At 46.5% G+C, this 27,609-nt stretch overlaps 1 protein-coding gene and 55 non-coding genes across 56 annotated transcripts in view; 10 read left to right on the forward strand and 46 right to left on the reverse strand.

Moving 5' to 3' along the window:
• Nucleotides 1–27,609, reverse strand: part of LOC129454677 (uncharacterized) — a 161,903-nt gene that overhangs the window by 83,166 nt on the left and 51,128 nt on the right. The gene's annotated exons all lie outside the window — the stretch shown is intronic.
• trnap-agg (transfer RNA proline (anticodon AGG)) lies at nucleotides 59–130 on the reverse strand. Its single transcript has one exon. It is a non-coding gene; the product is annotated as a tRNA-Pro (tRNA).
• Nucleotides 225–297, forward strand: trnaa-agc (transfer RNA alanine (anticodon AGC)). Its single transcript has one exon. It is a non-coding gene; the product is annotated as a tRNA-Ala (tRNA).
• trnaf-gaa (transfer RNA phenylalanine (anticodon GAA)) lies at nucleotides 972–1,044 on the reverse strand. Its single transcript has one exon. It is a non-coding gene; the product is annotated as a tRNA-Phe (tRNA).
• On the reverse strand, nucleotides 1,125–1,198 carry trnai-aau (transfer RNA isoleucine (anticodon AAU)). Its single transcript has one exon. It is a non-coding gene; the product is annotated as a tRNA-Ile (tRNA).
• Nucleotides 1,277–1,348, reverse strand: trnap-ugg (transfer RNA proline (anticodon UGG)). Its single transcript has one exon. It is a non-coding gene; the product is annotated as a tRNA-Pro (tRNA).
• Nucleotides 2,694–2,765, reverse strand: trnap-ugg (transfer RNA proline (anticodon UGG)). The gene has a single exon. It is a non-coding gene; the product is annotated as a tRNA-Pro (tRNA).
• On the forward strand, nucleotides 2,860–2,932 carry trnaa-agc (transfer RNA alanine (anticodon AGC)). The gene has a single exon. It is a non-coding gene; the product is annotated as a tRNA-Ala (tRNA).
• Nucleotides 3,495–3,566, reverse strand: trnaq-cug (transfer RNA glutamine (anticodon CUG)). The gene has a single exon. It is a non-coding gene; the product is annotated as a tRNA-Gln (tRNA).
• trnaf-gaa (transfer RNA phenylalanine (anticodon GAA)) lies at nucleotides 3,662–3,734 on the reverse strand. Its single transcript has one exon. It is a non-coding gene; the product is annotated as a tRNA-Phe (tRNA).
• trnai-aau (transfer RNA isoleucine (anticodon AAU)) lies at nucleotides 3,815–3,888 on the reverse strand. The gene has a single exon. It is a non-coding gene; the product is annotated as a tRNA-Ile (tRNA).
• On the reverse strand, nucleotides 3,967–4,038 carry trnap-ugg (transfer RNA proline (anticodon UGG)). Its single transcript has one exon. It is a non-coding gene; the product is annotated as a tRNA-Pro (tRNA).
• trnap-agg (transfer RNA proline (anticodon AGG)) lies at nucleotides 5,384–5,455 on the reverse strand. The gene has a single exon. It is a non-coding gene; the product is annotated as a tRNA-Pro (tRNA).
• Nucleotides 6,185–6,256, reverse strand: trnaq-cug (transfer RNA glutamine (anticodon CUG)). The gene has a single exon. It is a non-coding gene; the product is annotated as a tRNA-Gln (tRNA).
• Nucleotides 6,352–6,424, reverse strand: trnaf-gaa (transfer RNA phenylalanine (anticodon GAA)). Its single transcript has one exon. It is a non-coding gene; the product is annotated as a tRNA-Phe (tRNA).
• trnai-aau (transfer RNA isoleucine (anticodon AAU)) lies at nucleotides 6,505–6,578 on the reverse strand. Its single transcript has one exon. It is a non-coding gene; the product is annotated as a tRNA-Ile (tRNA).
• Nucleotides 6,657–6,728, reverse strand: trnap-ugg (transfer RNA proline (anticodon UGG)). The gene has a single exon. It is a non-coding gene; the product is annotated as a tRNA-Pro (tRNA).
• Nucleotides 8,073–8,144, reverse strand: trnap-agg (transfer RNA proline (anticodon AGG)). Its single transcript has one exon. It is a non-coding gene; the product is annotated as a tRNA-Pro (tRNA).
• Nucleotides 8,239–8,311, forward strand: trnaa-agc (transfer RNA alanine (anticodon AGC)). The gene has a single exon. It is a non-coding gene; the product is annotated as a tRNA-Ala (tRNA).
• Nucleotides 8,874–8,945, reverse strand: trnaq-cug (transfer RNA glutamine (anticodon CUG)). Its single transcript has one exon. It is a non-coding gene; the product is annotated as a tRNA-Gln (tRNA).
• trnaf-gaa (transfer RNA phenylalanine (anticodon GAA)) lies at nucleotides 9,041–9,113 on the reverse strand. The gene has a single exon. It is a non-coding gene; the product is annotated as a tRNA-Phe (tRNA).
• Nucleotides 9,194–9,267, reverse strand: trnai-aau (transfer RNA isoleucine (anticodon AAU)). The gene has a single exon. It is a non-coding gene; the product is annotated as a tRNA-Ile (tRNA).
• On the reverse strand, nucleotides 9,346–9,417 carry trnap-ugg (transfer RNA proline (anticodon UGG)). Its single transcript has one exon. It is a non-coding gene; the product is annotated as a tRNA-Pro (tRNA).
• trnap-agg (transfer RNA proline (anticodon AGG)) lies at nucleotides 10,767–10,838 on the reverse strand. Its single transcript has one exon. It is a non-coding gene; the product is annotated as a tRNA-Pro (tRNA).
• On the forward strand, nucleotides 10,933–11,005 carry trnaa-agc (transfer RNA alanine (anticodon AGC)). The gene has a single exon. It is a non-coding gene; the product is annotated as a tRNA-Ala (tRNA).
• On the reverse strand, nucleotides 11,568–11,639 carry trnaq-cug (transfer RNA glutamine (anticodon CUG)). Its single transcript has one exon. It is a non-coding gene; the product is annotated as a tRNA-Gln (tRNA).
• trnaf-gaa (transfer RNA phenylalanine (anticodon GAA)) lies at nucleotides 11,735–11,807 on the reverse strand. Its single transcript has one exon. It is a non-coding gene; the product is annotated as a tRNA-Phe (tRNA).
• Nucleotides 11,888–11,961, reverse strand: trnai-aau (transfer RNA isoleucine (anticodon AAU)). The gene has a single exon. It is a non-coding gene; the product is annotated as a tRNA-Ile (tRNA).
• Nucleotides 12,040–12,111, reverse strand: trnap-ugg (transfer RNA proline (anticodon UGG)). Its single transcript has one exon. It is a non-coding gene; the product is annotated as a tRNA-Pro (tRNA).
• On the reverse strand, nucleotides 13,457–13,528 carry trnah-aug (transfer RNA histidin (anticodon AUG)). Its single transcript has one exon. It is a non-coding gene; the product is annotated as a tRNA-His (tRNA).
• On the forward strand, nucleotides 13,623–13,695 carry trnaa-agc (transfer RNA alanine (anticodon AGC)). Its single transcript has one exon. It is a non-coding gene; the product is annotated as a tRNA-Ala (tRNA).
• Nucleotides 14,370–14,442, reverse strand: trnaf-gaa (transfer RNA phenylalanine (anticodon GAA)). Its single transcript has one exon. It is a non-coding gene; the product is annotated as a tRNA-Phe (tRNA).
• On the reverse strand, nucleotides 14,523–14,596 carry trnai-aau (transfer RNA isoleucine (anticodon AAU)). The gene has a single exon. It is a non-coding gene; the product is annotated as a tRNA-Ile (tRNA).
• trnap-ugg (transfer RNA proline (anticodon UGG)) lies at nucleotides 14,675–14,746 on the reverse strand. Its single transcript has one exon. It is a non-coding gene; the product is annotated as a tRNA-Pro (tRNA).
• trnap-ugg (transfer RNA proline (anticodon UGG)) lies at nucleotides 16,092–16,163 on the reverse strand. The gene has a single exon. It is a non-coding gene; the product is annotated as a tRNA-Pro (tRNA).
• Nucleotides 16,258–16,330, forward strand: trnaa-agc (transfer RNA alanine (anticodon AGC)). Its single transcript has one exon. It is a non-coding gene; the product is annotated as a tRNA-Ala (tRNA).
• trnaq-cug (transfer RNA glutamine (anticodon CUG)) lies at nucleotides 16,893–16,964 on the reverse strand. Its single transcript has one exon. It is a non-coding gene; the product is annotated as a tRNA-Gln (tRNA).
• Nucleotides 17,060–17,132, reverse strand: trnaf-gaa (transfer RNA phenylalanine (anticodon GAA)). Its single transcript has one exon. It is a non-coding gene; the product is annotated as a tRNA-Phe (tRNA).
• trnai-aau (transfer RNA isoleucine (anticodon AAU)) lies at nucleotides 17,213–17,286 on the reverse strand. Its single transcript has one exon. It is a non-coding gene; the product is annotated as a tRNA-Ile (tRNA).
• On the reverse strand, nucleotides 17,365–17,436 carry trnap-ugg (transfer RNA proline (anticodon UGG)). The gene has a single exon. It is a non-coding gene; the product is annotated as a tRNA-Pro (tRNA).
• trnap-ugg (transfer RNA proline (anticodon UGG)) lies at nucleotides 18,782–18,853 on the reverse strand. The gene has a single exon. It is a non-coding gene; the product is annotated as a tRNA-Pro (tRNA).
• Nucleotides 18,948–19,020, forward strand: trnaa-agc (transfer RNA alanine (anticodon AGC)). Its single transcript has one exon. It is a non-coding gene; the product is annotated as a tRNA-Ala (tRNA).
• Nucleotides 19,583–19,654, reverse strand: trnaq-cug (transfer RNA glutamine (anticodon CUG)). Its single transcript has one exon. It is a non-coding gene; the product is annotated as a tRNA-Gln (tRNA).
• trnaf-gaa (transfer RNA phenylalanine (anticodon GAA)) lies at nucleotides 19,750–19,822 on the reverse strand. The gene has a single exon. It is a non-coding gene; the product is annotated as a tRNA-Phe (tRNA).
• trnai-aau (transfer RNA isoleucine (anticodon AAU)) lies at nucleotides 19,903–19,976 on the reverse strand. The gene has a single exon. It is a non-coding gene; the product is annotated as a tRNA-Ile (tRNA).
• Nucleotides 21,701–21,772, reverse strand: trnap-agg (transfer RNA proline (anticodon AGG)). Its single transcript has one exon. It is a non-coding gene; the product is annotated as a tRNA-Pro (tRNA).
• Nucleotides 21,867–21,939, forward strand: trnaa-agc (transfer RNA alanine (anticodon AGC)). Its single transcript has one exon. It is a non-coding gene; the product is annotated as a tRNA-Ala (tRNA).
• On the reverse strand, nucleotides 22,502–22,573 carry trnaq-cug (transfer RNA glutamine (anticodon CUG)). Its single transcript has one exon. It is a non-coding gene; the product is annotated as a tRNA-Gln (tRNA).
• Nucleotides 22,669–22,741, reverse strand: trnaf-gaa (transfer RNA phenylalanine (anticodon GAA)). Its single transcript has one exon. It is a non-coding gene; the product is annotated as a tRNA-Phe (tRNA).
• trnai-aau (transfer RNA isoleucine (anticodon AAU)) lies at nucleotides 22,822–22,895 on the reverse strand. The gene has a single exon. It is a non-coding gene; the product is annotated as a tRNA-Ile (tRNA).
• On the reverse strand, nucleotides 22,974–23,045 carry trnap-ugg (transfer RNA proline (anticodon UGG)). The gene has a single exon. It is a non-coding gene; the product is annotated as a tRNA-Pro (tRNA).
• On the reverse strand, nucleotides 24,391–24,462 carry trnap-agg (transfer RNA proline (anticodon AGG)). The gene has a single exon. It is a non-coding gene; the product is annotated as a tRNA-Pro (tRNA).
• trnaa-agc (transfer RNA alanine (anticodon AGC)) lies at nucleotides 24,557–24,629 on the forward strand. The gene has a single exon. It is a non-coding gene; the product is annotated as a tRNA-Ala (tRNA).
• Nucleotides 25,305–25,377, reverse strand: trnaf-gaa (transfer RNA phenylalanine (anticodon GAA)). Its single transcript has one exon. It is a non-coding gene; the product is annotated as a tRNA-Phe (tRNA).
• trnap-agg (transfer RNA proline (anticodon AGG)) lies at nucleotides 27,252–27,323 on the reverse strand. Its single transcript has one exon. It is a non-coding gene; the product is annotated as a tRNA-Pro (tRNA).
• On the forward strand, nucleotides 27,418–27,490 carry trnaa-agc (transfer RNA alanine (anticodon AGC)). Its single transcript has one exon. It is a non-coding gene; the product is annotated as a tRNA-Ala (tRNA).

Consider the following 27,609-nt stretch of genomic DNA (forward strand, 5'->3'; position numbering starts at 1 on the left):
AATATTGCCATACACAGGGGCGTTGTGGGTTAAAGCTCCGAGGGACGAGTCTAAAGAGGGGCTCGTCCGGGATTTGAACCCGGGACCTCTCGCACCCTAAGCGAGAATCATACCCCTAGAGCAACGAGCCACTCAAAGCGTGCCACCCCGCCCCCCTGGGAAACATTTTCCCACCACATAGCAGCCAGCTTCCAACAAGCCAAAGCATTCACAAGACAGAGGTAGGGGAATTAGCTCAAATGGTAGAGCGCTCGCTTAGCATGCGAGAGGTAGCGGGATCGATGCCCGCATTCTCCACGTGATTGTGGTTTGTTGTTAATTGCTCTGATGTCACAGACCGGAAGCGTGAAGCTTCACATTGGGTCCACACATGAACGTCTCCGATACAGATGTTTTTTCACAAAGCAACATGGAGCAGGAGCTTAACACTCCAAGAGCATTTTGTTGCCATTTAAAATTGGAATCATTTTCTTTCAATGTTCATTTGTCTTCGTGTCATTTCTGGTAAGTCTTTTTAATGCATTTCATTGTCAGATTGTACACAAGAGCTGTGTGTTTCCTTTGGCCTGTACACATGAGCTGTGTGTTTCCTTTGTCCTAAACGTCAATGCATTTTTCATTTATTCTATGTTTTCGTACATGTTTAATTTGCTTCATTGTAATGTCCTTGTGTTTGCTGCAATTTTGCGACTTGTGAGTTGTTGGCCCACCGCCAGGGTGATCAGAAAAAGTGCTCAATGTTGCTTGAACTAACTCATTTTTGTCTAGAGCCTGAGTGCTCTGGTAAAAAGGCTTAAAGGGCAGGGGGATTGTTTTGGGGTAACAAACGCTGTTCCCTTGGATACCCAAAAACTCTTACAGGTCCCACCGAGATTTGAACTCGGATCGCTGGATTCCCCACTGGGTCACGGAGAAAAGGACACTCGGATAGGGAGCTTCAGTTAAACAAACTCTCAAAAGGCTGCCATCAATGCCGAAACCCGGGATCGAACCAGGGACCTTTAGATCTTCAGTCTAACGCTCTCCCAACTGAGCTATTTCGGCCACAAAGATGCTCTCAACAGGAATTTTCATCACAAATCACAGCAATATAGCAGTTTGCAAAAGGAGGCAAAGAGAAACCTTGGCCCGTACGGGGATCGAACCCGCGACCTTGGCGTTATTAGCACCACGCTCTAACCAACTGAGCTAACCGGCCACGGAACAGCTCCTGTCTCTGCCAAGACTGACATGAATGTTCCACAGTGTAGCAGCATCAAGAAGCAAAGCTAAACAAGGGCTCGTCCGGGATTTGAACCCGGGACCTCTCGCACCCAAAGCGAGAATCATACCCCTAGACCAACGAGCCAAGCCGTGCTGTCTTTTTGCCGTGCCACTGGGAAACATGTGACCACAACACAGTCACCAGCTTCCTCAAGCAGTTCCTTGGGTTAGGCCTGTTTGGTCCTGCTCCTCTGTTTAGCCACAATGAGCCCTAGTGTTGGGCTGGTGTCAAAATAAGCACTTATCGATATAAGTACATGCTTATTGCTTAATATTTGAAATGGTGTGAGAGAACTCGACTGGTCTGCATAAATCTCGGACCTGAACCCAGCTGAACACCTTTGTTATGGATTACAGGGTCTGAGCAAAACACTCATCACCCAAACCCATCAATGATTTGTTCACAGGGTCACAGTCATTTCAGCACAGAAAAAGTCCTTTGCAAAACTGTTGCAACATAGATGGAAACAAAATTATTTGACATGGTCTGTAAGGTATAGCATTAATATTTGTTTTGATTGGAGAAACTGGAATAGATAAATATGTTCATTTATTTTTAATCTATGGCTATATTCATGGCGAGAACTGGTTTTTGGCAAAGTCAGAAATGCAGGTTACGTGAATTGGAGATGTCAAATTGCCCTTCCCTCGGTTTGTGTGTGTGTGTGTGTATAGATCAACGTGTCTGTTGTTTTTGGACTGTTTAAGGAAACCAAATAACGCAGTGCCCAGAGTAATTCCATGCTGACTGAAGGAGAACATGTACACCCCAAACAGAGAGGCCTCCTGACCCAGCCAGGGCTTGAACAGGGGACCTTCTTGCTGTGAGGCAGCTGTGCTCTGTTTGGGGTGGCAACTGTGTCGGCCCAAACACCTTTATTAAAAGGGGCATCCCAACACTTAGTGTAGTTTTAACGTCAAGTAACATCTTAGAAGCCATGTCCTTATCGCATTTTCCAAGTGTTGATCTTAGATTTTAAGAGAAAATTCTGATAAATCATCCGGTAACTAAATTGGACACCATGCATCACTAGCCTGGTTGTATATTTAAGTATCATAGCTCCAGGCACCTCAGGGTACCTACCCAGTGGCCAGGATGATGTGCCTTTCCCGGCCAGGAGGGAGTAGGACAAATAGCCTGGGTCATTTTTCAGGTTGAGTCAATTGTGTTGTTTGAAATCAACTCATCGCTTGTTAAAACAGCAAGCCCTCCGGTAGAAAGCTTAAAGGGTAGGGGGATCGTCTAGGGGTTAACAAACAAAAGACGACCTCGGACACGGTTTCGACCTGACAAGACCAAAGGCGGAGGTGTCGCTGAGAGTCCCTGACGTCCTTTGCGGGTTTCTCGTTGACATTCCATTCCTTTCCTGCCAATATTGCCATACACAGGGGCATTGTGGGTTAAAGCTCCGAGGGACGAGTCTAAAGAGGGGCTCGTCCGGGATTTGAACCCGGGACCTCTCGCAGCCAAAGCGAGAATCATACCCCTAGACCAACGAGCCACTCAAAGCGTGCCACCCCGCCCCCCTGGGAAACATTTTCCCACCACATAGCAGCCAGCTTCCAACAAGCCAAAGCATTCACAAGACAGAGGTAGGGGAATTAGCTCAAATGGTAGAGCGCTCGCTTAGCATGCGAGAGGTAGCGGGATCGATGCCCGCATTCTCCACGTGATTGTGGTTTGTTGTTAATTGCTCTGATGTCACAGACCGGAAGCGTGAAGCTTCACATTGGGTCCACACATGAACGTCTCCGATACAGATGTTATTTCACAAAGCAACATGGAGCAGGAGCTTAACACTCCAAGAGCATTTTGTTGCCATTTAAAATTGGAATCATTTTCTTTCAATGTTCATTTGTCTTCGTGTCATTTCTGGTAAGTCTTTTTAATGCATTTCATTGTCAGATTGTACACAAGAGCTGTGTGTTTCCTTTGGCCTGTACACATGAGCTGTGTGTTTCCTTTGTCCTAAACGTCAATGCATTTTTCATTTATTCTATGTTTTCGTACATGTTTAATTTGCTTCATTGTAATGTCCTTGTGTTTGCTGCAATTTTGCGACTTGTGAGTTGTTGGCCCACCGCCAGGGTGATCAGAAAAAGTGCTCAATGTTGCTTGAACTAACTCATTTTTGTCTAGAGCCTGAGTGCTCTGGTAAAAAGGCTTAAAGGGCAGGGGGATTGTTTTGGGGTAACAAACGCTGTTCCCTTGGATACCCAAAAACTCTTACAGGTCCCACCGAGATTTGAACTCGGATCGCTGGATTCAGAGTCCAGAGTGCTAACCATTACACCATGGAACCACTCTTTCGTTAGCGCCTGACCCACTGGGTCACGGAGAAAAGGACACTCGGATAGGGAGCTTCAGTTAAACAAACTCTCAAAAGGCTGCCATCAATGCCGAAACCCGGGATCGAACCAGGGACCTTTAGATCTTCAGTCTAACGCTCTCCCAACTGAGCTATTTCGGCCACAAAGATGCTCCCAGCAGGAATTTTCATCACAAATCACAGCAATATAGCAGTCGGCAAAAGGAGGCAAAGAGAAACCTTGGCCCGTACGGGGATCGAACCCGCTTCCTTGGCGTTATTAGCACCACGCTCTAACCAACTGAGCTAACCGGCCACGGAACAGCTCCTGTCTCTGCCAAGACTGACATGAATGTTCCACAGTGTAGCAGCATCAAGAAGCAAAGCTAAACAAGGGCTCGTCCGGGATTTGAACCCGGGACCTCTCGCACCCAAAGCGAGAATCATACCCCTAGACCAACGAGCCAAGCCGTGCTGTCTTTTTGCCGTGCCACTGGGAAACATGTGACCACAACACAGTCACCAGCTTCCTCAAGCAGTTCCTTGGGCTGGGCCTGTTTGGTCCTGCTCCTCTGTTTAGCCACAATGAGCCCTAGTGTTGGGCTGGTGTCAAAATAAGCACTTATCGATATAAGTACATGCTTATTGCTTAATATTTGAAATGGTGTGAGAGAACTCGACTGGTCTGCATAAATCTCGGACCTGAACCCAGCTGAACACCTTTGTTATGGATTACAGGGTCTGAGCAAAACACTCATCACCCAAACCCATCAATGATTTGTTCACAGGGTCACAGTCATTTCAGCACAGAAAAAGTCCTTTGCAAAACTGTTGCAACATAGATGGAAACAAAATTATTTGACATGGTCTGTAAGGTATAGCATTAATATTTGTTTTGATTGGAGAAACTGGAATAGATAAATATGTTCATTTATTTTTAATCTATGGCTATATTCATGGCGAGAACTGGTTTTTGGCAAAGTCAGAAATGCAGGTTACGTGAATTGGAGATGTCAAATTGCCCTTCCCTCGGTTTGTGTGTGTGTGTGTGTATAGATCAACGTGTCTGTTGTTTTTGGACTGTTTAAGGAAACCAAATAACGCAGTGCCCAGAGTAATTCCATGCTGACTGAAGGAGAACATGTACACCCCAAACAGAGAGGCCTCCTGACCCAGCCAGGGCTTGAACAGGGGACCTTCTTGCTGTGAGGCAGCTGTGCTCTGTTTGGGGTGGCAACTGTGTCGGCCCAAACACCTTTATTAAAAGGGGCATCCCAACACTTAGTGTAGTTTTAACGTCAAGTAACATCTTAGAAGCCATGTCCTTATCGCATTTTCCAAGTGTTGATCTTAGATTTTAAGAGAAAATTCTGATAAATCATCCGGTAACTAAATTGGACACCATGCATCACTAGCCTGGTTGTATATTTAAGTATCATAGCTCCAGGCACCTCAGGGTACCTACCCAGTGGCCAGGATGATGTGCCTTTCCCGGCCAGGAGGGAGTAGGACAAATAGCCTGGGTCATTTTTCAGGTTGAGTCAATTGTGTTGTTTGAAATCAACTCATCGGTTGTTAAAACAGCAAGCCCTCCGGTAGAAAGCTTAAAGGGTAGGGGGATCGTCTAGGGGTTAACAAACAAAAGACGACCTCGGACACGGTTTCGACCTGACAAGACCAAAGGCGGAGGTGTCGCTGAGAGTCCCTGACGTCCTTTGCGGGTTTCTCGTTGACATTCCATTCCTTTCCTGCCAATATTGCCATACACAGGGGCGTTGTGGGTTAAAGCTCCGAGGGACGAGTCTAAAGAGGGGCTCGTCCGGGATTTGAACCCGGGACCTCTCGCACCCTAAGCGAGAATCATACCCCTAGACCAACGAGCCACTCAAAGCGTGCCACCCCGCCCCCCTGGCAAACATTTTCCCACCACATAGCAGCCAGCTTCCAACAAGCCAAAGCATTCACAAGACAGAGGTAGGGGAATTACCTCAAATGGTAGAGCGCTCGCTTAGCATGCGAGAGGTAGCGGGATCGATGCCCGCATTCTCCACGTGATTGTGGTTTGTTGTTAATTGCTCTGATGTCACAGACCGGAAGCGTGAAGCTTCACGTTGGGTCCACACATGAACGTCTCCGATACAGATGTTATTTCACAAAGCAACATGGAGCAGGAGCTTAACACTCCAAGAGCATTTTGTTGCCATTTAAAATTGGAATCATTTTCTTTCAATGTTCATTTGTCTTCGTGTCATTTCTGGTAAGTCTTTTTAATGCATTTCATTGTCAGATTGTACACAAGAGCTGTGTGTTTCCTTTGGCCTGTACACATGAGCTGTGTGTTTCCTTTGTCCTAAACGTCAATGCATTTTTCATTTATTCTATGTTTTCGTACATGTTTAATTTGCTTCATTGTAATGTCCTTGTGTTTGCTGCAATTTTGCGACTTGTGAGTTGTTGGCCCACCGCCAGGGTGATCAGAAAAAGTGCTCAATGTTGCTTGAACTAACTCATTTTTGTCTAGAGCCTGAGTGCTCTGGTAAAAAGGCTTAAAGGGCAGGGGGATTGTTTTGGGGTAACAAACGCTGTTCCCTTGGATACCCAAAAACTCTTACAGGTCCCACCGAGATTTGAACTCGGATCGCTGGATTCAGAGTCCAGAGTGCTAACCATTACACCATGGAACCACTCTTTCGTTAGCGCCTGACCCACTGGGTCACGGAGAAAAGGACAGTCGGATAGGGAGCTTCAGTTAAACAAACTCTCAAAAGGCTGCCATCAATGCCGAAACCCGGGATCGAACCAGGGACCTTTAGATCTTCAGTCTAACGCTCTCCCAACTGAGCTATTTCGGCCACAAAGATGCTCCCGGCAGGAATTTTCATCACAAATCACAGCAATATAGCAGTCGGCAAAAGGAGGCACAGAGAAACCTTGGCCCGTACGGGGATCGAACCCGCGACCTTGGCGTTATTAGCACCACGCTCTAACCAACTGAGCTAACCGGCCACGGAACAGCTCCTGTCTCTGCCAAGACTGACATGAATGTTCCACAGTGTAGCAGCATCAAGAAGCAAAGCTAAACAAGGGCTCGTCCGGGATTTGAACCCGGGACCTCTCGCACCCAAAGCGAGAATCATACCCCTAGACCAACGAGCCAAGCCGTGCTGTCTTTTTGCCGTGCCACTGGGAAACATGTGACCACAACACAGTCACCAGCTTCCTCAAGCAGTTCCTTGGGCTGGGCCTGTTTGGTCCTGCTCCTCTGTTTAGCCACAATGAGCCCTAGTGTTGGGCTGGTGTCAAAATAAGCACTTATCGATATAAGTACATGCTTATTGCTTAATATTTGAAATGGTGTGAGAGAACTCGACTGGTCTGCATAAATCTCGGACCTGAACCCAGCTGAACACCTTTGTTATGGATTACAGGGTCTGAGCAAAACACTCATCACCCAAACCCATCAATGATTTGTTCACAGGGTCACAGTCATTTCAGCACAGAAAAGTCCTTTGCAAAACTGTTGCAACATAGATGGAAACAAAATTATTTGACATGGTCTGTAAGGTATAGCATTAATATTTGTTTTGATTGGAGAAACTGGAATAGATAAATATGTTCATTTATTTTTAATCTATGGCTATATTCATGGCGAGAACTGGTTTTTGGCAAAGTCAGAAATGCAGGTTACGTGAATTGGAGATGTCAAATTGCCCTTCCCTCGGTTTGTGTGTGTGTGTGTGTATAGATCAACGTGTCTGTTGTTTTTGGACTGTTTAAGGAAACCAAATAACGCAGTGCCCAGAGTAATTCCATGCTGACTGAAGGAGAACATGTACACCCCAAACAGAGAGGCCTCCTGACCCAGCCAGGGCTTGAACAGGGGACCTTCTTGCTGTGAGGCAGCTGTGCTCTGTTTGGGGTGGCAACTGTGTCGGCCCAAACACCTTTATTAAAAGGGGCATCCCAACACTTAGTGTAGTTTTAACGTCAAGTAACATCTTAGAAGCCATGTCCTTATCGCATTTTCCAAGTGTTGATCTTAGATTTTAAGAGAAAATTCTGATAAATCATCCGGTAACTAAATTGGACACCATGCATCACTAGCCTGGTTGTATATTTAAGTATCATAGCTCCAGGCACCTCAGGGTACCTACCCAGTGGCCAGGATGATGTGCCTTTCCCGGCCAGGAGGGAGTAGGACAAATAGCCTGGGTCATTTTTCAGGTTGAGTCAATTGTGTTGTTTGAAATCAACTCATCGCTTGTTAAAACAGCAAGCCCTCCGGTAGAAAGCTTAAAGGGTAGGGGGATCGTCTAGGGGTTAACAAACAAAAGACGACCTCGGACAAGGTTTCGAACTGACAAGACCAAAGGCGGAGGTGTCGCTGATAGTCCCTGACGTCCTTTGCGGGTTTCTCGTTGACATTCCATTCCTTTCCTGCCAATATTGCCATACACAGGGGCGTTGTGGGTTAAAGCTCCGAGGGACGAGTCTAAAGAGGGGCTCGTCCGGGATTTGAACCCGGGACCTCTCGCACCCTAAGCGAGAATCATACCCCTAGACCAACGAGCCACTCAAAGCGTGCCACCCCGCCCCCCTGGGAAACATTTTCCCACCACATAGCAGCCAGCTTCCAACAAGCCAAAGCATTCACAAGACAGTGGTAGGGGAATTAGCTCAAATGGTAGAGCGCTCGCTTAGCATGCGAGAGGTAGCGGGATCGATGCCCGCATTCTCCATGTGATTGTGGTTTGTTGTTAATTGCTCTGATGTCACAGACCGGAAGCGTGAAGCTTCACATTGGGTCCACACATGAACGTCTCCGATACAGATGTTATTTCACAAAGCAACATGGAGCAGGAGCTTAACACTCCAAGAGCATTTTGTTGCCATTTAAAATTGGAATCATTTTCTTTCAATGTTCATTTGTCTTCGTGTCATTTCTGGTAAGTCTTTTTAATGCATTTCATTGTCAGATTGTACACAAGAGCTGTGTGTTTCCTTTGGCCTGTACACATGAGCTGTGTGTTTCCTTTGTCCTAAACGTCAATGCATTTTTCATTTATTCTATGTTTTCGTACATGTTTAATTTGCTTCATTGTAATGTCCTTGTGTTTGCTGCAATTTTGCGACTTGTGAGTTGTTGGCCCACCGCCAGGGTGATCAGAAAAAGTGCTCAATGTTGCTTGAACTAACTCATTTTTGTCTAGAGCCTGAGTGCTCTGGTAAAAAGGCTTAAAGGGCAGGGGGATTGTTTTGGGGTAACAAACGCTGTTCCCTTGGATACCCAAAAACTCTTACAGGTCCCACCGAGATTTGAACTCGGATCGCTGGATTCAGAGTCCAGAGTGCTAACCATTACACCATGGAACCACTCTTTCGTTAGCGCCTGACCCACTGGGTAACGGAGAAAAGGACACTCGGATAGGGAGCTTCAGTTAAACAAACTCTCAAAAGGCTGCCATCAATGCCGAAACCCGGGATCGAACCAGGGACCTTTAGATCTTCAGTCTAACGCTCTCCCAACTGAGCTATTTCGGCCACAAAGATGCTCGCAGCAGGAATTTTCATCACAAATCACAGCAATATAGCAGTCGGCAAAAGGAGGCAAAGAGAAACCTTGGCCCGTACGGGGATCGAACCCGCGACCTTGGCGTTATTAGCACCACGCTCTAACCAACTGAGCTAACCGGCCACGGAACAGCTCCTGTCTCTGCCAAGACTGACATGAATGTTCCACAGTGTAGCAGCATCAAGAAGCAAAGCTAAACAAGGGCTCGTCCGGGATTTGAACCCGGGACCTCTCGCACCCAAAGCGAGAATCATACCCCTAGACCAACGAGCCAAGCCGTGCTGTCTTTTTGCCGTGCCACTGGGAAACATGTGACCACAACACAGTCACCAGCTTCCTCAAGCAGTTCCTTGGGCTGGGCCTGTTTGGTCCTGCTCCTCTGTTTAGCCACAATGAGCCCTAGTGTTGGGCTGGTGTCAAAATAAGCACTTATCGATATAAGTACATGCTTATTGCTTAATATTTGAAATGGTGTGAGAGAACTCGACTGGTCTGCATAAATCTCGGACCTGAACCCAGCTGAACACCTTTGTTATGGATTACAGGGTCTGAGCAAAACACTCATCACCCAAACCCATCAATGATTTGTTCACAGGGTCACAGTCATTTCAGCACAGAAAAAGTCCTTTGCAAAACTGTTGCAACATAGATGGAAACAAAATTATTTGACATGGTCTGTAAGGTATAGCATTAATATTTGTTTTGATTGGAGAAACTGGAATAGATAAATATGTTCATTTATTTTTAATCTATGGCTATATTCATGGCGAGAACTGGTTTTTGGCAAAGTCAGAAATGCAGGTTACGTGAATTGGAGATGTCAAATTGCCCTTCCCTCGGTTTGTGTGTGTGTGTGTGTGTGTATAGATCAACGTGTCTGTTGTTTTTGGACTGTTTAAGGAAACCAAATAACGCAGTGCCCAGAGTAATTCCATGCTGACTGAAGGAGAACATGTACACCCCAAACAGAGAGGCCTCCTGACCCAGCCAGGGCTTGAACAGGGGACCTTCTTGCTGTGAGGCAGCTGTGCTCTGTTTGGGGTGGCAACTGTGTCGGCCCAAACACCTTTATTAAAAGGGGCATCCCAACACTTAGTGTAGTTTTAACGTCAAGTAACATCTTAGAAGCCATGTCCTTATCGCATTTTCCAAGTGTTGATCTTAGATTTTAAGAGAAAATTCTGATAAATCATCCGGTAACTAAATTGGACACCATGCATCACTAGCCTGGTTGTATATTTAAGTATCATAGCTCCAGGCACCTCAGGGTACCTACCCAGTGGCCAGGATGATGTGCCTTTCCCGGCCAGGAGGGAGTAGGACAAATAGCCTGGGTCATTTTTCAGGTTGAGTCAATTGTGTTGTTTGAAATCAACTCATCGCTTGTTAAAACAGCAAGCCCTCCGGTAGAAAGCTTAAAGGGTAGGGGGATCGTCTAGGGGTTAACAAACAAAAGACGACCTCGGACACGGTTTCGACCTGACAAGACCAAAGGCGGAGGTGTCGCTGAGAGTCCCTGACGTCCTTTGCGGGTTTCTCGTTGACATTCCATTCCTTTCCTGCCAATATTGCCATACACAGGGGCGTTGTGGGTTAAAGCTCCGAGGGACGAGTCTAAAGAGGGGCTCGTCCGGGATTTGAACCCGGGACCTCTCGCACCCTAAGCGAGAATCATACCCCTAGAGCAACGAGCCACTCAAAGCGTGCCACCCCGCCCCCCTGGGAAACATTTTCCCACCACATAGCAGCCAGCTTCCAACAAGCCAAAGCATTCACAAGACAGAGGTAGGGGAATTAGCTCAAATGGTAGAGCGCTCGCTTAGCATGCGAGAGGTAGCGGGATCGATGCCCGCATTCTCCACGTGATTGTGGTTTGTTGTTAATTGCTCTGATGTCACAGACCGGAAGCGTGAAGCTTCACATTGGGTCCACACATGAACGTCTCCGATACAGATGTTATTTCACAAAGCAACATGGAGCAGGAGCTTAACACTCCAAGAGCATTTTGTTGCCATTTAAAATTGGAATCATTTTCTTTCAATGTTCATTTGTCTTCGTGTCATTTCTGGTAAGTCTTTTTAATGCATTTCATTGTCAGATTGTACACAAGAGCTGTGTGTTTCCTTTGGCCTGTACACATGAGCTGTGTGTTTCCTTTGTCCTAAACGTCAATGCATTTTTCATTTATTCTATGTTTTCGTACATGTTTAATTTGCTTCATTGTAATGTCCTTGTGTTTGCTGCAATTTTGCGACTTGTGAGTTGTTGGCCCACCGCCAGGGTGATCAGAAAAAGTGCTCAATGTTGCTTGAACTAACTCATTTTTGTCTAGAGCCTGAGTGCTCTGGTAAAAAGGCTTAAAGGGCAGGGGGATTGTTTTGGGGTAACAAACGCTGTTCCCTTGGATACCCAAAAACTCTTACAGGTCCCACCGAGATTTGAACTCGGATCGCTGGATTCAGAGTCCAGAGTGCTAACCATTACACCATGGAACCACTCTTTCGTTAGCGCCTGACCCACTGGGTCACGGAGAAAAGGACACTCGGATAGGGAGCTTCAGTTAAACAAACTCTCAAAAGGCTGCCATCAATGCCGAAACCCGGGATCGAACCAGGGACCTTTAGATCTTCAGTCTAACGCTCTCCCAACTGAGCTATTTCGGCCACAAAGATGCTCCCAGCAGGAATTTTCATCACAAATCACAGCAATATAGCAGTCGGCAAAAGGAGGCAAAGAGAAACCTTGGCCTGTACGGGGATCGAACCCGCGACCTTGGCGTTATTAGCACCACGCTCTAACCAACTGAGCTAACCGGCCACGGAACAGCTCCTGTCTCTGCCAAGACTGACATGAATGTTCCACAGTGTAGCAGCATCAAGAAGCAAAGCTAAACAAGGGCTCGTCCGGGATTTGAACCCGGGACCTCTCGCACCCAAAGCGAGAATCATACCCCTAGACCAACGAGCCAAGCCGTGCTGTCTTTTTGCCGTGCCACTGGGAAACATGTGACCACAACACAGTCACCAGCTTCCTCAAGCAGTTCCTTGGGTTAGGCCTGTTTGGTCCTGCTCCTCTGTTTAGCCACAATGAGCCCTAGTGTTGGGCTGGTGTCAAAATAAGCACTTATCGATATAAGTACATGCTTATTGCTTAATATTTGAAATGGTGTGAGAGAACTCGACTGGTCTGCATAAATCTCGGACCTGAACCCAGCTGAACACCTTTGTTATGGATTACAGGGTCTGAGCAAAACACTCATCACCCAAACCCATCAATGATTTGTTCACAGGGTCACAGTCATTTCAGCACAGAAAAAGTCCTTTGCAAAACTGTTGCAACATAGATGGAAACAAAATTATTTGACATGGTCTGTAAGGTATAGCATTAATATTTGTTTTGATTGGGGAAACTGGAATAGATAAATATGTTCATTTATTTTTAATCTATGGCTATATTCATGGCGAGAACTGGTTTTTGGCAAAGTCAGAAATGCAGGTTACGTGAATTGGAGATGTCAAATTGCCCTTCCCTCGGTTTGTGTGTGTGTGTGTGTATAGATCAACGTGTCTGTTGTTTTTGGACTGTTTAAGGAAACCAAATAACGCAGTGCCCAGAGTAATTCCATGCTGACTGAAGGAGAACATGTACACCCCAAACAGAGAGGCCTCCTGACCCAGCCAGGGCTTGAACAGGGGACCTTCTTGCTGTGAGGCAGCTGTGCTCTGTTTGGGGTGGCAACTGTGTCGGCCCAAACACCTTTATTAAAAGGGGCATCCCAACACTTAGTGTAGTTTTAACGTCAAGTAACATCTTAGAAGCCATGTCCTTATCGCATTTTCCAAGTGTTGATCTTAGATTTTAAGAGAAAATTCTGATAAATCATCCGGTAACTAAATTGGACACCATGCATCACTAGCCTGGTTGTATATTTAAGTATCATAGCTCCAGGCACCTCAGGGTACCTACCCAGTGGCCAGGATGATGTGCCTTTCCCGGCCAGGAGGGAGTAGGACAAATAGCCTGGGTCATTTTTCAGGTTGAGTCAATTGTGTTGTTTGAAATCAACTCATCGCTTGTTAAAACAGCAAGCCCTCCGGTAGAAAGCTTAAAGGGTAGGGGGATCGTCTAGGGGTTAACAAACAAAAGACGACCTCGGACACGGTTTCGACCTGACAAGACCAAAGGCGGAGGTGTCGCTGAGAGTCCCTGACGTCCTTTGCGGGTTTCTCGTTGACATTCCATTCCTTTCCTGCCAATATTGCCATACACAGGGGCGTTGTGGGTTAAAGCTCCGAGGGACGAGTCTAAAGAGGGGCTCGTCCGGGATTTGAACCCGGGACCTCTCGCACCATAAGCGAGAATCATACCCCTAGACCAACGAGCCACTCAAAGCGTGCCACCCCGCCCCCCTGGGAAACATTTTCCCACCACATAGCAGCCAGCTTCCAACAAGCCAAAGCATTCACAAGACAGAGGTAGGGGAATTAGCTCAAATGGTAGAGCGCTCGCTTAGCATGCGAGAGGTAGCGGGATCGATGCCCGCATTCTCCACGTGATTGTGGTTTGTTGTTAATTGCTCTGATGTCACAGACCGGAAGCGTGAAGCTTCACATTGGGTCCACACATGAACGTCTCCGATACAGATGTTTTTTCACAAAGCAACATGGAGCAGGAGCTTAACACTCCAAGAGCATTTTGTTGCCATTTAAAATTGGAATCATTTTCTTTCAATGTTCATTTGTCTTCGTGTCATTTCTGGTAAGTCTTTTTAATGCATTTCATTGTCAGATTGTACACAAGAGCTGTGTGTTTCCTTTGGCCTGTACACATGAGCTGTGTGTTTCCTTTGTCCTAAACGTCAATGCATTTTTCATTTATTCTATGTTTTCGTACATGTTTAATTTGCTTCATTGTAATGTCCTTGTGTTTGCTGCAATTTTGCGACTTGTGAGTTGTTGGCCCACCGCCAGGGTGATCAGAAAAAGTGCTCAATGTTGCTTGAACTAACTCATTTTTGTCTAGAGCCTGAGTGCTCTGGTAAAAAGGCTTAAAGGGCAGGGGGATTGTTTTGGGGTAACAAACGCTGTTCCCTTGGATACCCAAAAACTCTTACAGGTCCCACCGAGATTTGAACTCGGATCGCTGGATTCCCCACTGGGTCACGGAGAAAAGGACACTCGGATAGGGAGCTTCAGTTAAACAAACTCTCAAAAGGCTGCCATCAATGCCGAAACCCGGGATCGAACCAGGGACCTTTAGATCTTCAGTCTAACGCTCTCCCAACTGAGCTATTTCGGCCACAAAGATGCTCTCAACAGGAATTTTCATCACAAATCACAGCAATATAGCAGTTTGCAAAAGGAGGCAAAGAGAAACCTTGGCCCGTACGGGGATCGAACCCGCGACCTTGGCGTTATTAGCACCACGCTCTAACCAACTGAGCTAACCGGCCACGGAACAGCTCCTGTCTCTGCCAAGACTGACATGAATGTTCCACAGTGTAGCAGCATCAAGAAGCAAAGCTAAACAAGGGCTCGTCCGGGATTTGAACCCGGGACCTCTCGCACCCAAAGCGAGAATCATACCCCTAGACCAACGAGCCAAGCCGTGCTGTCTTTTTGCCGTGCCACTGGGAAACATGTGACCACAACACAGTCACCAGCTTCCTCAAGCAGTTCCTTGGGTTAGGCCTGTTTGGTCCTGCTCCTCTGTTTAGCCACAATGAGCCCTAGTGTTGGGCTGGTGTCAAAATAAGCACTTATCGATATAAGTACATGCTTATTGCTTAATATTTGAAATGGTGTGAGAGAACTCGACTGGTCTGCATAAATCTCGGACCTGAACCCAGCTGAACACCTTTGTTATGGATTACAGGGTCTGAGCAAAACACTCATCACCCAAACCCATCAATGATTTGTTCACAGGGTCACAGTCATTTCAGCACAGAAAAAGTCCTTTGCAAAACTGTTGCAACATAGATGGAAACAAAATTATTTGACATGGTCTGTAAGGTATAGCATTAATATTTGTTTTGATTGGAGAAACTGGAATAGATAAATATGTTCATTTATTTTTAATCTATGGCTATATTCATGGCGAGAACTGGTTTTTGGCAAAGTCAGAAATGCATGTTACGTGAATTGGAGATGTCAAATTGCCCTTCCCTCGGTTTGTGTGTGTGTGTGTGTATAGATCAACGTGTCTGTTGTTTTTGGACTGTTTAAGGAAACCAAATAACGCAGTGCCCAGAGTAATTCCATGCTGACTGAAGGAGAACATGTACACCCCAAACAGAGAGGCCTCCTGACCCAGCCAGGGCTTGAACAGGGGACCTTCTTGCTGTGAGGCAGCTGTGCTCTGTTTGGGGTGGCAACTGTGTCGGCCCAAACACCTTTATTAAAAGGGGCATCCCAACACTTAGTGTAGTTTTAACGTCAAGTAACATCTTAGAAGCCATGTCCTTATCGCATTTTCCAAGTGTTGATCTTAGATTTTAAGAGAAAATTCTGATAAATCATCCGGTAACTAAATTGGACACCATGCATCACTAGCCTGGTTGTATATTTAAGTATCATAGCTCCAGGCACCTCAGGGTACCTACCCAGTGGCCAGGATGATGTGCCTTTCCCGGCCAGGAGGGAGTAGGACAAATAGCCTGGGTCATTTTTCAGGTTGAGTCAATTGTGTTGTTTGAAATCAACTCATCGCTTGTTAAAACAGCAAGCCCTCCGGTAGAAAGCTTAAAGGGTAGGGGGATCGTCTAGGGGTTAACAAACAAAAGACGACCTCGGACACGGTTTCGACCTGACAAGACCAAAGGCGGAGGTGTCGCTGAGAGTCCCTGACGTCCTTTGCGGGTTTCTCGTTGACATTCCATTCCTTTCCTGCCAATATTGCCATACACAGGGGCATTGTGGGTTAAAGCTCCGAGGGACGAGTCTAAAGAGGGGCTCGTCCGGGATTTGAACCCGGGACCTCTCGCAGCCAAAGCGAGAATCATACCCCTAGACCAACGAGCCACTCAAAGCGTGCCACCCCGCCCCCCTGGGAAACATTTTCCCACCACATAGCAGCCAGCTTCCAACAAGCCAAAGCATTCACAAGACAGAGGTAGGGGAATTAGCTCAAATGGTAGAGCGCTCGCTTAGCATGCGAGAGGTAGCGGGATCGATGCCCGCATTCTCCACGTGATTGTGGTTTGTTGTTAATTGCTCTGATGTCACAGACCGGAAGCGTGAAGCTTCACATTGGGTCCACACATGAACGTCTCCGATACAGATGTTATTTCACAAAGCAACATGGAGCAGGAGCTTAACACTCCAAGAGCATTTTGTTGCCATTTAAAATTGGAATCATTTTCTTTCAATGTTCATTTGTCTTCGTGTCATTTCTGGTAAGTCTTTTTAATGCATTTCATTGTCAGATTGTACACAAGAGCTGTGTGTTTCCTTTGGCCTGTACACATGAGCTGTGTGTTTCCTTTGTCCTAAACGTCAATGCATTTTTCATTTATTCTATGTTTTCGTACATGTTTAATTTGCTTCATTGTAATGTCCTTGTGTTTGCTGCAATTTTGCGACTTGTGAGTTGTTGGCCCACCGCCAGGGTGATCAGAAAAAGTGCTCAATGTTGCTTGAACTAACTCATTTTTGTCTAGAGCCTGAGTGCTCTGGTAAAAAGGCTTAAAGGGCAGGGGGATTGTTTTGGGGTAACAAACGCTGTTCCCTTGGATACCCAAAAACTCTTACAGGTCCCACCGAGATTTGAACTCGGATCGCTGGATTCAGAGTCCAGAGTGCTAACCATTACACCATGGAACCACTCTTTCGTTAGCGCCTGACCCACTGGGTCACGGAGAAAAGGACACTCGGATAGGGAGCTTCAGTTAAACAAACTCTCAAAAGGCTGCCATCAATGCCGAAACCCGGGATCGAACCAGGGACCTTTAGATCTTCAGTCTAACGCTCTCCCAACTGAGCTATTTCGGCCACAAAGATGCTCGCAGCAGGAATTTTCATCACAAATCACAGCAATATAGCAGTCGGCAAAAGGAGGCAAAGAGAAACCTTGGCCCGTACGGGGATCGAACCCGCGACCTTGGCGTTATTAGCACCACGCTCTAACCAACTGAGCTAACCGGCCACGGAACAGCTCCTGTCTCTGCCAAGACTGACATGAATGTTCCACAGTGTAGCAGCATCAAGAAGCAAAGCTAAACAAGGGCTCGTCCGGGATTTGAACCCGGGACCTCTCGCACCCAAAGCGAGAATCATACCCCTAGACCAACGAGCCAAGCCGTGCTGTCTTTTTGCCGTGCCACTGGGAAACATGTGACCACAACACAGTCACCAGCTTCCTCAAGCAGTTCCTTGGGTTAGGCCTGTTTGGTCCTGCTCCTCTGTTTAGCCACAATGAGCCCTAGTGTTGGGCTGGTGTCAAAATAAGCACTTATCGATATAAGTACATGCTTATTGCTTAATATTTGAAATGGTGTGAGAGAACTCGACTGGTCTGCATAAATCTCGGACCTGAACCCAGCTGAACACCTTTGTTATGGATTACAGGGTCTGAGCAAAACACTCATCACCCAAACCCATCAATGATTTGTTCACAGGGTCACAGTCATTTCAGCACAGAAAAAGTCCTTTGCAAAACTGTTGCAACATAGATGGAAACAAAATTATTTGACATGGTCTGTAAGGTATAGCATTAATATTTGTTTTGATTGGAGAAACTGGAATAGATAAATATGTTCATTTATTTTTAATCTATGGCTATATTCATGGCGAGAACTGGTTTTTGGCAAAGTCAGAAATGCAGGTTACGTGAATTGGAGATGTCAAATTGCCCTTCCCTCGGTTTGTGTGTGTGTGTGTGTATAGATCAACGTGTCTGTTGTTTTTGGACTGTTTAAGGAAACCAAATAACGCAGTGCCCAGAGTAATTCCATGCTGACTGAAGGAGAACATGTACACCCCAAACAGAGAGGCCTCCTGACCCAGCCAGGGCTTGAACAGGGGACCTTCTTGCTGTGAGGCAGCTGTGCTCTGTTTGGGGTGGCAACTGTGTCGGCCCAAACACCTTTATTAAAAGGGGCATCCCAACACTTAGTGTAGTTTTAACGTCAAGTAACATCTTAGAAGCCATGTCCTTATCGCATTTTCCAAGTGTTGATCTTAGATTTTAAGAGAAAATTCTGATAAATCATCCGGTAACTAAATTGGACACCATGCATCACTAGCCTGGTTGTATATTTAAGTATCATAGCTCCAGGCACCTCAGGGTACCTACCCAGTGGCCAGGATGATGTGCCTTTCCCGGCCAGGAGGGAGTAGGACAAATAGCCTGGGTCATTTTTCAGGTTGAGTCAATTGTGTTGTTTGAAATCAACTCATCGCTTGTTAAAACAGCAAGCCCTCCGGTAGAAAGCTTAAAGGGTAGGGGGATCGTCTAGGGGTTAACAAACAAAAGACGACCTCGGACACGGTTTCGACCTGACAAGACCAAAGGCGGAGGTGTCGCTGAGAGTCCCTGACGTCCTTTGCGGGTTTCTCGTTGACATTCCATTCCTTTCCTGCCAATATTGCCATACACAGGGGCATTGTGGGTTAAAGCTCCGAGGGACGAGTCTAAAGAGGGGCTCGTCCGGGATTTGAACCCGGGACCTCTCGCAGCCAAAGCGAGAATCATACCCCTAGACCAACGAGCCACTCAAAGCGTGCCACCCCGCCCCCCTGGGAAACATTTTCCCACCACATAGCAGCCAGCTTCCAACAAGCCAAAGCATTCACAAGACAGAGGTAGGGGAATTAGCTCAAATGGTAGAGCGCTCGCTTAGCATGCGAGAGGTAGCGGGATCGATGCCCGCATTCTCCACGTGATTGTGGTTTGTTGTTAATTGCTCTGATGTCACAGACCGGAAGCGTGAAGCTTCACATTGGGTCCACACATGAACGTCTCCGATACAGATGTTATTTCACAAAGCAACATGGAGCAGGAGCTTAACACTCCAAGAGCATTTTGTTGCCATTTAAAATTGGAATCATTTTCTTTCAATGTTCATTTGTCTTCGTGTCATTTCTGGTAAGTCTTTTTAATGCATTTCATTGTCAGATTGTACACAAGAGCTGTGTGTTTCCTTTGGCCTGTACACATGAGCTGTGTGTTTCCTTTGTCCTAAACGTCAATGCATTTTTCATTTATTCTATGTTTTCGTACATGTTTAATTTGCTTCATTGTAATGTCCTTGTGTTTGCTGCAATTTTGCGACTTGTGAGTTGTTGGCCCACCGCCAGGGTGATCAGAAAAAGTGCTCAATGTTGCTTGAACTAACTCATTTTTGTCTAGAGCCTGAGTGCTCTGGTAAAAAGGCTTAAAGGGCAAGGGGATTGTTTTGGGGTAACAAACGCTGTTCCCTTGGATACCCAAAAACTCTTACAGGTCCCACCGAGATTTGAACTCGGATCGCTGGATTCAGAGTCCAGAGTGCTAACCATTACACCATGGAACCACTCTTTCGTTAGCGCCTGACCCACTGGGTCACGGAGAAAAGGACACTCGGATAGGGAGCTTCAGTTAAACAAACTCTCAAAAGGCTGCCATCAATGCCAAAACCCGGGATCGAACCAGGGACCTTTAGATCTTCAGTCTAACGCTCTCCCAACTGAGCTATTTCGGCCACAAAGATGCTCCCAGCAGGAATTTTCATCACAAATCACAGCAATATAGCAGTCGGCAAAAGGAGGCAAAGAGAAACCTTGGCCCGTACGGGGATCGAACCCGCGACCTTGGCGTTATTAGCACCACGCTCTAACCAACTGAGCTAACCGGCCACGGAACAGCTCCTGTCTCTGCCAAGACTGACATGAATGTTCCACAGTGTAGCAGCATCAAGAAGCAAAGCTAAACAAGGGCTCGTCCGGGATTTGAACCCGGGACCTCTCGCACCCAAAGCGAGAATCATACCCCTAGACCAGTGTTTTCCAATCCTGGTCCTCGGGCACCCCCTCCCAGAAAGTTTTAGATGTCTCCTTATTTAAAACACCTGACTCGACTCATTAGCCTCCTTCCAAAATGGTAAACATGTCTCCTTAACAAGCTGATGAGTTAAATCAGGTGTGTTAAATAAAGAAACATCTAAAACTTTCTGGGAGGGGGTGCCCGAGGACCAGGATTGGGAAACACTGCCCTAGACCAACGAGCCAAGCCGTGCTGTCTTTTTGCCGTGCCACTGGGAAACATGTGACCACAACACAGTCACCAGCTTCCTCAAGCAGTTCCTTGGGCTAGGCCTGTTTGGTCCTGCTCCTCTGTTTAGCCACAATGAGCCCTAGTGTTGGGCTGGTGTCAAAATAAGCACTTATCGATATAAGTACATGCTTATTGCTTAATATTTGAAATGGTGTGAGAGAACTCGACTGGTCTGCATAAATCTCGGACCTGAACCCAGCTGAACACCTTTGTTATGGATTACAGGGTCTGAGCAAAACACTCATCACCCAAACCCATCAATGATTTGTTCACAGGGTCACAGTCATTTCAGCACAGAAAAAGTCCTTTGCAAAACTGTTGCAACATAGATGGAAACAAAATTATTTGACATGGTCTGTAAGGTATAGCATTAATATTTGTTTTGATTGGAGAAACTGGAATAGATAAATATGTTCATTTATTTTTAATCTATGGCTATATTCATGGCGAGAACTGGTTTTTGGCAAAGTCAGAAATGCAGGTTACGTGAATTGGAGATGTCAAATTGCCCTTCCCTCGGTTTGTGTGTGTGTGTGTGTGTGTGTGTATAGATCAACGTGTCTGTTGTTTTTGGACTGTTTAAGGAAACCAAATAACGCAGTGCCCAGAGTAATTCCATGCTGACTGAAGGAGAACATGTACACCCCAAACAGAGAGGCCTCCTGACCCAGCCAGGGCTTGAACAGGGGACCTTCTTGCTGTGAGGCAGCTGTGCTCTGTTTGGGGTGGCAACTGTGTCGGCCCAAACACCTTTATTAAAAGGGGCATCCCAACACTTAGTGTAGTTTTAACGTCAAGTAACATCTTAGAAGCCATGTCCTTATCGCATTTTCCAAGTGTTGATCTTAGATTTTAAGAGAAAATTCTGATAAATCATCCGGTAACTAAATTGGACACCATGCATCACTAGCCTGGTTGTATATTTAAGTATCATAGCTCCAGGCACCTCAGGGTACCTACCCAGTGGCCAGGATGATGTGCCTTTCCCGGCCAGGAGGGAGTAGGACAAATAGCCTGGGTCATTTTTCAGGTTGAGTCAATTGTGTTGTTTGAAATCAACTCATCGCTTGTTAAAACAGCAAGCCCTCCGGTAGAAAGCTTAAAGGGTAGGGGGATCGTCTAGGGGTTAACAAACAAAAGACGACCTCGGACACGGTTTCGACCTGACAAGACCAAAGGCGGAGGTGTCGCTGAGAGTCCCTGACGTCCTTTGCGGGTTTCTCGTTGACATTCCATTCCTTTCCTGCCAATATTGCCATACACAGGGGCGTTGTGGGTTAAAGCTCCGAGGGACGAGTCTAAAGAGGGGCTCGTCCGGGATTTGAACCCGGGACCTCTCGCACCCTAAGCGAGAATCATACCCCTAGACCAACGAGCCACTCAAAGCGTGCCACCCCGCCCCCCTGGGAAACATTTTCCCACCACATAGCAGCCAGCTTCCAACAAGCCAAAGCATTCACAAGACAGAGGTAGGGGAATTAGCTCAAATGGTAGAGCGCTCGCTTAGCATGCGAGAGGTAGCGGGATCGATGCCCGCATTCTCCACGTGATTGTGGTTTGTTGTTAATTGCTCTGATGTCACAGACCGGAAGCGTGAAGCTTCACATTGGGTCCACACATGAACGTCTCCGATACAGATGTTTTTTCACAAAGCAACATGGAGCAGGAGCTTAACACTCCAAGAGCATTTTGTTGCCATTTAAAATTGGAATCATTTTCTTTCAATGTTCATTTGTCTTCGTGTCATTTCTGGTAAGTCTTTTTAATGCATTTCATTGTCAGATTGTACACAAGAGCTGTGTGTTTCCTTTGGCCTGTACACATGAGCTGTGTGTTTCCTTTGTCCTAAACGTCAATGCATTTTTCATTTATTCTATGTTTTCGTACATGTTTAATTTGCTTCATTGTAATGTCCTTGTGTTTGCTGCAATTTTGCGACTTGTGAGTTGTTGGCCCACCGCCAGGGTGATCAGAAAAAGTGCTCAATGTTGCTTGAACTAACTCATTTTTGTCTAGAGCCTGAGTGCTCTGGTAAAAAGGCTTAAAGGGCAGGGGGATTGTTTTGGGGTAACAAACGCTGTTCCCTTGGATACCCAAAAACTCTTACAGGTCCCACCGAGATTTGAACTCGGATCGCTGGATTCAGAGTCCAGAGTGCTAACCATTACACCATGGAACCACTCTTTCGTTAGCGCCTGACCCACTGGGTCACGGAGAAAAGGACACTCGGATAGGGAGCTTCAGTTAAACAAACTCTCAAAAGGCTGCCATCAATGCCGAAACCCGGGATCGAACCAGGGACCTTTAGATCTTCAGTCTAACGCTCTCCCAACTGAGCTATTTCGGCCACAAAGATGCTCGCAGCAGGAATTTTCATCACAAATCACAGCAATATAGCAGTCGGCAAAAGGAGGCAAAGAGAAACCTTGGCCCGTACGGGGATCGAACCCGCGACCTTGGCGTTATTAGCACCACGCTCTAACCAACTGAGCTAACCGGCCACGGAACAGCTCCTGTCTCTGCCAAGACTGACATGAATGTTCCACAGTGTAGCAGCATCAAGAAGCAAAGCTAAACAAGGGCTCGTCCGGGATTTGAACCCGGGACCTCTCGCACCCAAAGCGAGAATCATACCCCTAGACCAACGAGCCAAGCCGTGCTGTCTTTTTGCCGTGCCACTGGGAAACATGTGACCACAACACAGTCACCAGCTTCCTCAAGCAGTTCCTTGGGCTGGGCCTGTTTGGTCCTGCTCCTCTGTTTAGCCACAATGAGCCCTAGTGTTGGGCTGGTGTCAAAATAAGCACTTATCGATATAAGTACATGCTTATTGCTTAATATTTGAAATGGTGTGAGAGAACTCGACTGGTCTGCATAAATCTCGGACCTGAACCCAGCTGAACACCTTTGTTATGGATTACAGGGTCTGAGCAAAACACTCATCACCCAAACCCATCAATGATTTGTTCACAGGGTCACAGTCATTTCAGCACAGAAAAAGTCCTTTGCAAAACTGTTGCAACATAGATGGAAACAAAATTATTTGACATGGTCTGTAAGGTATAGCATTAATATTTGTTTTGATTGGAGAAACTGGAATAGATAAATATGTTCATTTATTTTTAATCTATGGCTATATTCATGGCGAGAACTGGTTTTTGGCAAAGTCAGAAATGCAGGTTACGTGAATTGGAGATGTCAAATTGCCCTTCCCTCGGTTTGTGTGTGTGTGTGTGTATAGATCAACGTGTCTGTTGTTTTTGGACTGTTTAAGGAAACCAAATAACGCAGTGCCCAGAGTAATTCCATGCTGACTGAAGGAGAACATGTACACCCCAAACAGAGAGGCCTCCTGACCCAGCCAGGGCTTGAACAGGGGACCTTCTTGCTGTGAGGCAGCTGTGCTCTGTTTGGGGTGGCAACTGTGTCGGCCCAAACACCTTTATTAAAAGGGGCATCCCAACACTTAGTGTAGTTTTAACGTCAAGTAACATCTTAGAAGCCATGTCCTTATCGCATTTTCCAAGTGTTGATCTTAGATTTTAAGAGAAAATTCTGATAAATCATCCGGTAACTAAATTGGACACCATGCATCACTAGCCTGGTTGTATATTTAAGTATCATAGCTCCAGGCACCTCAGGGTACCTACCCAGTGGCCAGGATGATGTGCCTTTCCCGGCCAGGAGGGAGTAGGACAAATAGCCTGGGTCATTTTTCAGGTTGAGTCAATTGTGTTGTTTGAAATCAACTCATCGCTTGTTAAAACAGCAAGCCCTCCGGTAGAAAGCTTAAAGGGTAGGGGGATCGTCTAGGGGTTAACAAACAAAAGACGACCTCGGACACGGTTTCGACCTGACAAGACCAAAGGCGGAGGTGTCGCTGAGAGTCCCTGACGTCCTTTGCGGGTTTCTCGTTGACATTCCATTCCTTTCCTGCCAATATTGCCATACACAGGGGCGTTGTGGGTTAAAGCTCCGAGGGACGAGTCTAAAGAGGGGCTCGTCCGGGATTTGAACCCGGGACCTCTCGCACCCTAAGCGAGAATCATACCCCTAGACCAACGAGCCACTCAAAGCGTGCCACCCCGCCCCCCTGGGAAACATTTTCCCACCACATAGCAGCCAGCTTCCAACAAGCCAAAGTATTCACAAGACAGAGGTAGGGGAATTAGCTCAAATGGTAGAGCGCTCGCTTAGCATGCGAGAGGTAGCGGGATCGATGCCCGCATTCTCCACGTGATTGTGGTTTGTTGTTAATTGCTCTGATGTCACAGACCGGAAGCGTGAAGCTTCACATTGGGTCCACACATGAACGTCTCCGATACAGATGTTTTTTCACAAAGCAACATGGAGCAGGAGCTTAACACTCCAAGAGCATTTTGTTGCCATTTAAAATTGGAATCATTTTCTTTCAATGTTCATTTGTCTTCGTGTCATTTCTGGTAAGTCTTTTTAATGCATTTCATTGTCAGATTGTACACAAGAGCTGTGTGTTTCCTTTGGCCTGTACACATGAGCTGTGTGTTTCCTTTGTCCTAAACGTCAATGCATTTTTCATTTATTCTATGTTTTCGTACATGTTTAATTTGCTTCATTGTAATGTCCTTGTGTTTGCTGCAATTTTGCGACTTGTGAGTTGTTGGCCCACCGCCAGGGTGATCAGAAAAAGTGCTCAATGTTGCTTGAACTAACTCATTTTTGTCTAGAGCCTGAGTGCTCTGGTAAAAAGGCTTAAAGGGCAGGGGGATTGTTTTGGGGTAACAAACGCTGTTCCCTTGGATACCCAAAAACTCTTACAGGTCCCACCGAGATTTGAACTCGGATCGCTGGATTCCCCACTGGGTCACGGAGAAAAGGACACTCGGATAGGGAGCTTCAGTTAAACAAACTCTCAAAAAGGCTGCCATCAATGCCGAAACCCGGGATCGAACCAGGGACCTTTAGATCTTCAGTCTAACGCTCTCCCAACTGAGCTATTTCGGCCACAAAGATGCTCTCAACAGGAATTTTCATCACAAATCACAGCAATATAGCAGTTTGCAAAAGGAGGCAAAGAGAAACCTTGGCCCGTACGGGGATCGAACCAGCGACCTTGGCGTTATTAGCACCACGCTCTAACCAACTGAGCTAACCGGCCACGGAACAGCTCCTGTCTCTGCCAAGACTGACATGAATGTTCCACAGTGTAGCAGCATCAAGAAGCAAAGCTAAACAAGGGCTCGTCCGGGATTTGAACCCGGGACCTCTCGCACCCAAAGCGAGAATCATACCCCTAGACCAGTGTTTTCCAATCCTGGTCCTCGGGCACCCCCTCCCAGAAAGTTTTAGATGTCTCCTTATTTAAAACACCTGACTCGACTCATTAGCCTCCTTCCAAAATGGTAAACATGTCTCCTTAACAAGCTGATGAGTTAAATCAGGTGTGTTAAATAAAGAAACATCTAAAACTTTCTGGGAGGGGGTGCCCGAGGACCAGGATTGGGAAACACTGCCCTAGACCAACGAGCCAAGCCGTGCTGTCTTTTTGCCGTGCCACTGGGAAACATGTGACCACAACACAGTCACCAGCTTCCTCAAGCAGTTCCTTGGGCTAGGCCTGTTTGGTCCTGCTCCTCTGTTTAGCCACAATGAGCCCTAGTGTTGGGCTGGTGTCAAAATAAGCACTTATCGATATAAGTACATGCTTATTGCTTAATATTTGAAATGGTGTGAGAGAACTCGACTGGTCTGCATAAATCTCGGACCTGAACCCAGCTGAACACCTTTGTTATGGATTACAGGGTCTGAGCAAAACACTCATCACCCAAACCCATCAATGATTTGTTCACAGGGTCACAGTCATTTCAGCACAGAAAAAGTCCTTTGCAAAACTGTTGCAACATAGATGGAAACAAAATTATTTGACATGGTCTGTAAGGTATAGCATTAATATTTGTTTTGATTGGAGAAACTGGAATAGATAAATATGTTCATTTATTTTTAATCTATGGCTATATTCATGGCGAGAACTGGTTTTTGGCAAAGTCAGAAATGCAGGTTACGTGAATTGGAGATGTCAAATTGCCCTTCCCTCGGTTTGTGTGTGTGTGTGTGTGTGTATAGATCAACGTGTCTGTTGTTTTTGGACTGTTTAAGGAAACCAAATAACGCAGTGCCCAGAGTAATTTCATGCTGACTGAAGGAGAACATGTACACCCCAAACAGAGAGGCCTCCTGACCCAGCCAGGGCTTGAACAGGGGACCTTCTTGCTGTGAGGCAGCTGTGCTCTGTTTGGGGTGGCAACTGTGTCGGCCCAAACACCTTTATTAAAAGGGGCATCCCAACACTTAGTGTAGTTTTAACGTCAAGTAACATCTTAGAAGCCATGTCCTTATCGCATTTTCCAAGTGTTGATCTTAGATTTTAAGAGAAAATTCTGATAAATCATCCGGTAACTAAATTGGACACCATGCATCACTAGCCTGGTTGTATATTTAAGTATCATAGCTCCAGGCACCTCAGGGTACCTACCCAGTGGCCAGGATGATGTGCCTTTCCCGGCCAGGAGGGAGTAGGACAAATAGCCTGGGTCATTTTTCAGGTTGAGTCAATTGTGTTGTTTGAAATCAACTCATCGCTTGTTAAAACAGCAAGCCCTCCGGTAGAAAGCTTAAAGGGTAGGGGGATCGTCTAGGGGTTAACAAACAAAAGACGACCTCGGACACGGTTTCGACCTGACAAGACCAAAGGCGGAGGTGTCGCTGAGAGTCCCTGACGTCCTTTGCGGGTTTCTCGTTGACATTCCATTCCTTTCCTGCCAATATTGCCATACACAGGGGCGTTGTGGGTTAAAGCTCCGAGGGACGAGTCTAAAGAGGGGCTCGTCCGGGATTTGAACCCGGGACCTCTCGCACCCTAAGCGAGAATCATACCCCTAGACCAACGAGCCACTCAAAGCGTGCCACCCCGCCCCCCTGGGAAACATTTTCCCACCACATAGCAGCCAGCTTCCAACAAGCCAAAGCATTCACAAGACAGAGGTAGGGGAATTAGCTCAAATGGTAGAGCGCTCGCTTAGCATGCGAGAGGTAGCGGGATCGATGCCCGCATTCTCCACGTGATTGTGGTTTGTTGTTAATTGCTCTGATGTCACAGACCGGAAGCGTGAAGCTTCACATTGGGTCCACACATGAACGTCTCCGATACAGATGTTTTTTCACAAAGCAACATGGAGC

Source organism: Misgurnus anguillicaudatus, chromosome 20 (assembly GCF_027580225.2).
Source record: "Misgurnus anguillicaudatus chromosome 20, ASM2758022v2, whole genome shotgun sequence".
In the NCBI taxonomy this organism is placed as follows: domain Eukaryota; kingdom Metazoa; phylum Chordata; class Actinopteri; order Cypriniformes; family Cobitidae; genus Misgurnus; species Misgurnus anguillicaudatus.